We start from the raw sequence: 7,417 nt of genomic DNA, 5'->3' as shown, positions 1-7,417 counted from the left end.
AAGAAAATATCTAAAAAAAAAAAAAACATGAGCTCTGGTGATGATGACGATTTCAATCCCTTCAGAGATGAGTCCAGTGAAGACAATGAGGATGATCTGTGGTTAATTAGGAAAGACCATAAGAAAAGCAAAGATAAACAAAAGAAGAAAAGTATAGATCTAGATTCCATCCAAAGTGCCTTGTTAGCATGGGGTCTTGGATCAAAGCGGCCTAGTGTCTCCTCTGCACCAGTCATCTCACCTGCTCCCAACAGTGCACCAACCAACAGTAACAGCAACAGTAACAGCAGCCTTACAACAAACAAGTCAAGATGCTGCTGAAAGGACACAACAGATGAAGAAAGACTTGCTTGATAAACTAGAAAAATTAGCTGAAGACTTCCCTCCTAACACCCTGGATGAACTTATCCATGGACTTGGTGGTCCTGAAAATGTGGCTGAGATGACTGACCGCCAGGGCCGGGTAGTAAGCATGATGATGGGAGCATATCCTAAGAGTCGAGGTCTGAACTTGATGTGCCGGTGGAGATTCTAAACATCACGGAGAAGCAGAGGTTCATGGATGGAGACAAGAATATTGCCATTATTTCAGAAGCTATCAGCTCAGGTATTTCATTACAAGCAGATCTGAAAGCTAAAAATCAAAGGCGAAGAGTTCACATGACTTCAGAATTACCGCGGAGTGCTGATAGGGTGACTCAACAATTTGGAAGAACACACAGGTCAAACAAGTGACTGCTTCGTAGTATGTCTTTTTGACTTGGGAACTGGCTGGAGAACAGAGATTTGCATCTATTGTTGCTAAGAGACTTGAGAGTTTGGGGGCACTTACACACAGCAACAGAAGAGCAACTGAATCTAGAGATCCGAGCAGGTTCAACTTTGACAAGAAGTATGGAAGAAATGCTTTTAGAATTTGTTATGAAATCCATTGTAAACTTGGATTCTCCCATGGTATCACCTTCAGACTACCCTGGAGAATTCTTTAAAGATGTTCAACAAGGACTGATAGAATTGGGCTTGATTAATGTAGAAGATTGCCCAGGAATTCTTACTCTTGATAACAATATAGGAAAAGTTTTGAACAGAACTCTGGACATGGAAGTGCATCAGCAGAACGTGTTGTTTCAGTACTTTGCAGGCACACTTACTGCAGTTGTTCAGAATGCCAAGAAGAATGGAAGAATCTCGACATGGGAATCCTAGATCTGGGTTCTGGAGATGAAGAGTGATGGCAAGAAGTTTCTAACCCCAGGATATTCAACCTCCGGCCATGTAGAGTTACACACAATTAGTGTGGAGAGAGGTATGTCCTGGGAGGAAGCAACCACGATTTGGGCAGAGCTGACTGGACCAGATGATGGCTTTTACCTATCATTGTAAATAAGAACCAACAACAACAACAACAACAAACTGCAATCTGAGTTAAAGAAGTAAACCCTAAGAAGAAACTCTTTTTAATTTATTGACCAAGCACTGGGAAGCAACTCAAATTAGAAGTTTATGGTGATCTGAAAAAGAAATATAAGAAGGTAGTGGCTCACCACACCCTGGTACACTGGCTGGATCAGTATAACTCCTCTGCAGATACTTGTACTGATGCATACTGGCACGGCAATTGCAAAAGCAGGCTTAGGATTGGTATGTGAGATTGGTCTCCACTGCGGCAGGTACTATGTAGTATGTGGCTCAGTACTGAGCATCTGGACAAAGGCGGAGGGTGTTCTGGCCTCTGCCAGCGGCACAAATGTGAAAATGCAGATAGTGCAGCCAAGGACCGAAGATGGGCAGGGGATTGTAGGTTTGATCATTCCAACAAATCTCCTGTCAAGTTCAGACCAGTCTCAGCAGCTTGCAGTCTGACAAAAACAGCTGTGGCAACAGCATCATCCACAGAGCATCACCAACTTGAGCAACATGTAAAGAGCAACGGCATGCGCGTGTGCAGTGCTGAGTGCTGTGAGAGCATACCACTTGCATAAAGAGCAGGGACAGTTTCCAAAGAAATTTTTTTTTTAACTTCAGTTGTGTTAACTTTGGGGGTGGGGAGGTTAAGGACAAACCTGGAAATAGGCAGCAAAGTTGACAGCGAACAGGGCAGAGGGAACACGTATCTTTTCTCTGCTTCCTTGGGGCTGCCTGTGTGTTTTTACTTTGGGTGAGCAGAGCAGGTGTGTGTGTGTGTGTGTGTGTGTGTGTGTGTGTGTGTGTCTGTGAGTTTGTTAAATGATACAAGGCTACTTTTGGTTGAAAAGGCTTGAAACTTCCCAAACTGGCTTTACTTTACTTTTCTACAGTGCTCAGGGTTAACACAGAACATCCTTGTCATTACTATGGGCGCTCACCAAATGCATGTGTTTCAAGTCTCTAAATACTGAATATAAATATATATATACATGTACACATATGTATATATGTGTGTATGTACATATGTATGTATATACATATGTATACATATGTGTATATATACATATATAGGTTATATATATATATACATATATATATATATAACCTATATATACACACATATATATAGGTTTATTTTCCAGTTTAAACAATATTTCGTACAGCATGAAGTGAAGGCTTGCATGCCATGCATTAAGATTCATTTGTAGCTTTTGTTGACAGTGCATGTGTTTGAAAGCATGTATAATCAAGATTACCATAGAAGTCACATATGGAGAGAAACATTGGAGATGTACAGCATTGGGTACTGCATTTCTAGTGTTGATCCTGGGTGTTGCTTCTAACTTTCAGCCTGACCACTCCTCCCTGTCCCAAGTTTCTTGTTAAAGTAGTAAGTACATACTTTTTTGTTTGAGAAAACTCTTTAAAAGTTTATTTTAATATGTTAATAGTATTCCTAATTTGTGCTGCAAAAATGGCTATGAGCCTTATCATATAAGTTATATTTTCCTTAAGCATAATTTTAGGAAGAAGTGTGATTGGCTTCTGTCTTGCACACAATCTTTTTTGCTTCATTATCTGAATCTGCTTTGTCATTCAAACCTGAAAGCATCCTTGAGTTGTAAACCAGACAGTGAGAAAACACTTGGCTTCTGCTGTATGTTTGATGTTGTTACCCAGCAACCTGAGTATTGTTTAATGTGCTATAAGACACTGTAGAGATTATCTCCAGCTGTTTAAAATGGTAGTGTACAAATGTGAATAGATACTGAACTATAACATGGGTAAGTTTTGTTTTGCCTATAATAGATGTTTATAAAGAAAACGCTACAGATCTTTCAAAGTGCTCCAGTTCACATCATACTCAATGACAGTACTAAAGTTGTCCTGAGGAAAAAAGGTATGCTGCTGCCTCTTACTACTTCCACTCATCATAGTAATGCAGTCCTACTCAGAGCCGCTCTTCAAAAGAAGCAATTATACCTATGAATGGAATTATCTTGTGCATAGAAAACCCAAAGGTCCATGAAAACACTAGTAAAGATAACCATTAAACTGAATAACACCACAGGATACAAAATCAAGATACATAATTCAATAACATTTCTATATTAACCATTCTGTGAATAACTAAAAATTATTTATCTGAAAAGGAAATTAGGGAATTAATTCTTTTCCAATATTACCAAATATTAAAATACTTAGGCTTACGCTTACTTAAAAAAAACAAAAACACTTCTCTGTGAAACTACAAAATATAAATTAAAGAAATTGAAGCAAACACAAATGGAAAGGTATTTTGTATTGATTGAGTGATCTTATTAAAGTGACTATACTAAAAAATATGACTATGCTGCTTGAGGTAATACATAGATCCCATGCAAGTTGTATCAATGTTCTAATAGCAGAAATGGAAAAGAATCTGAAATTCAAACGGGGCCATCAAAGACTCAATTGCCAAAGAAATTCTGGGAGAGAAAAACAAAGCTGGAAGCATGTTACTTTCTTATTTCAGTAGGTTACAAGTACAGTAATTAAAACAGCACAATTGTGCTGCAGAGACAGACACACAATCAAGTGGAACAGAACTGAAACACAGAAATCAACCAAGGGATACATGGAGAGCCCATTTTCAATAAGAGCTCATAGATACAAGATGGAGAAAGAAAAGTTCAACAAATGGTGCTCTGGAAACTCAATGTTCATATACAAAAGAAAAGAAATCAACATTTTTTAAAGCTTTCACTTTTTTATTGTTGTTTTATGTATAACAAAGGCCATAAAGACATGCTTCTGCACTGTTTTCTAAAATTCTAGGGACTTTTGCTTTACATAAATGTTAAATTTTGGAAGTGTCATACATGTATACATGCTATGACCAGGTTCACCCCAGTTGTCCTCTCTTAGCCCCCTCCCACTTCTGACTGCTTCTTTATTTTTCTCAGCTAGACCCTTCCTATTGTGTGGTCAAACTTTATCCTATGTCATACAGAAAAGACTAAAACTGACTCAAGACTTAAAAAAAGACTCTCAAGATTGAGACTAAGATGTCTAATGGGGAAGTAGATAAAAAGCTTACAATCTTGGTCCTAGCAATATTGTTCTGGATATGGTACAGATGGTAAAAGTCAAAATATGCAAGAGAAACTACATTAAACTGAACTATTTTCTGTACCACAAGAGATACAATGAATAGAATAAAAGGCCTACAGAATTGAAGAGGACATTTGTAAACTATATATCAGATAAGGAGGAAGTATTTTAAAAAATAAGGAATTTCTACCAGTTAGTGGCAAACACTAACAACCTGACTTTTTAACCAGTGAAATATTTAAATAGAAATATTTCCAAATAATACGCATAAATGTTCAAGGTTATATACCAACTTAAACACTATTAACCATCAGAAAACCATAGATCTAAAGCACAATGAAGAGCTACATTATAGTTGTTAGGATAGCTATCAACAATTATTGGCTGAAACCCTAGAACTCCAAGGGCAGGAATGAAGAGGGAGCAGTACTGTGGAAGACAACATAGAGGTGACAAAGAAGAAATAGGAGAAAGAAGAAAGGAAAGAGGAGGAGGGAGAGAAGCACGAGAAGGAGTCAATATAAAAATATGGCCTAGCAATCTCACTTGGAATAACTGAAAATGAGTAATTGAAGAAATATCCCAGCACTTGGGAGGCAGAGGCAGGTGGATTCCTGAGGATGGGCAGCACAAGTTGGGTTTTGTAATCAGAATGTGTTGAATATACTATACTGTAGTGTGCCTATAATTGATGAGAATGTATGTATACTTAGAAATTTGGTAAGGAAGTAAAGTCCACATTAGGCATTCTCACCACAACAAAAGATGCCGAAATGAACACTGGATGTGTTGTTCAGCACATGCAAGCCTCCTGAGTTTTTGATTGCACAGACTTAGCCCAGTCAACTCTTGATCTCACACTGGTAGTGGAAATACAAAAGCTTCCAGACTCTGAGAAGAAAGACATCTATAACATTCAGACATTGTCCTGAAGGACATGACTAAAGAGTAATTTTACATAGGGTGAGATAGCTGCCAAAGAGGAGAATGGACAGAGGGGCTCTTCCCAAGCAGTGTTGGCACTCCAGGGCTGTTATAGTAAACAACTGCTCTAACAGATCTATCTCCAATGTTTTCGTGTTCACTGGTGAGGCAGCAGGCATACTTGTAATTCAAAAGGCTACAAACTACTACAGTTAGCTTAACAAAGAATTTCTTTCTAAAAGAATCTATACACACCCCAGGCCAAGGCTCAGGTAATAAAATGCGAGAGGAGCAAAAAGATCTCAGATGTTGAGAGAGGATTGCTGTGAAAAAGTATCTTCTATATGGTAGAGTGATACATTATGAGCCCACTGAAGCTGTGGTTACCTGTACAGGACCTGCACCAATATTTCTCCATAGTTTGGGAAAGGCTCATAAGACCCTGTGGTGGTTGGTCTAAATGAGATATTCCTTATAGACTTTAGCATTTTAACAGTTGGTCCTCAGTTGGTAGCCAGCAGGAAAATGGAATAGATTCAGTCATTATTTTATATCATTCAAAATTGGCTGAAGAAAATATTTACATGTCCTTACTACAAAGAAATGATAAATGTTTGAGACAACAAGAGGTGGGTGAAATCAACCAACCCTAGCTTCTTTTTATGACTGTGGACCAAAACTGACTTACTTTCACCCAACAGAGACTGGACAGGCAAGCGCAGGATGAAGTCTTTCTTCTGCTCAATCTCTTACTCCCAGGGTTTCTGCACTTAGTAGTTTATGGTCACAAATACAAAACTAAGTAAAAACACAAATTTCCTTATTTGATGAAAGAGCAAAGGAAACATTTAAAATCCTTAACAAGGAAACTTTGTTAATATTTAGTTTTAAAACTGCTTTCAAGACCAATTTTTTAAATAACTTCTTTACTGAAACTATAACTCTGAGGGTTTAAATCATGCTTAGCTCATCACTGGAATCCAGCACATTTAGAGCAGTATTGAGACGTCTTTCAGATAAACTCTTGGTTATTTCATGTACTTTAATTAATAATAGTACCAAAATGAAAAGTCTAATTATGTGTATTACTCATCCTTGTATTCAGCAAAACTTAATACTGCCTGAATAATCATATAGAAACAAAAAGATCTGGAAAACTAATCTAAGGATTCCAGCTATTAAACTCAGTGTTATATGACAGATGGCCACATAGAATATAGATGCAGTTTGAATCCTTCCAGATCATCACTTCAAAATTGAATCCAATATTTTTTGAGCACATATGCTAAATGCTGTGGTATATTTTGATTCTGGATATTCTGTGCTAAGAGTATATGTTTATGTAGCTAATCTACCTCCTATGAATCTTTAGGGGATTGAAAAGGTAGCTAATCACCCTTCCAAATATGTGTAACCCTAAATATACCTAAACACTAGTACAATTATACATCTGAGGCTGTTAAAAATGGATGCTATATACTGACATACCTATTGCTTTCCAATGAGGAAATTTTCTTAACAATTCACTACTCCAAGTCAGCAATTAAAGGGAAGGATGATTTCATGCTGGTTTACATAGTAATGATCATATCTCAGTAATAATCTATAATACTTTCTTCCTCTCCAGGATATTGATGTATTTTTTCTGTCTTTTTTTTGGAGGAAAGCCATTGCAACTGGAATAAAAGATCTTATTGTTCAGATTTTCATTTCTGTGATAATAATAGCTATAGGGCCTATTCCTTTGAGAAATATCTATTTAGATAATTTGTCCATTTTAAAACAAGATTGTTTACTGCTGGGTGGTCATTTGAATTCCTTGTATGTTCCCAATATTAGGCACTTGCTGGATAACAACCTGCAAGTATTTTCTCCATTTTTTAATTTATCTGTTTCTTTTGGAGACATTATTTGTGGTGTAAAAGATTATGGTTAGATACAATCTCACTTGTCAATTTCTGTTAATAATTGTGCTTTGAAGGTCATATAAAAT

General features: G+C 37.1%; 1 protein-coding gene and 1 pseudogene across 5 annotated transcripts in view; one reads left to right on the top strand and one right to left on the bottom strand.

Annotated features, from left to right (window-relative positions):
- LOC116083817 overlaps positions 1 to 1,923 on the top strand; it is a 25,432-nt pseudogene extending 23,509 nt beyond the window's left edge.
- Mctp1 (multiple C2 and transmembrane domain containing 1) overlaps positions 1 to 7,417 on the bottom strand; it is a 586,378-nt gene that overhangs the window by 302,021 nt on the left and 276,940 nt on the right. The window lies entirely within an intron of this gene.

Source organism: Mastomys coucha, unplaced genomic scaffold, assembly GCF_008632895.1.
Source record: "Mastomys coucha isolate ucsf_1 unplaced genomic scaffold, UCSF_Mcou_1 pScaffold8, whole genome shotgun sequence".
In the NCBI taxonomy this organism is placed as follows: domain Eukaryota; kingdom Metazoa; phylum Chordata; class Mammalia; order Rodentia; family Muridae; genus Mastomys; species Mastomys coucha.
This window is presented reverse-complemented; position numbering and strand designations above follow the sequence as displayed.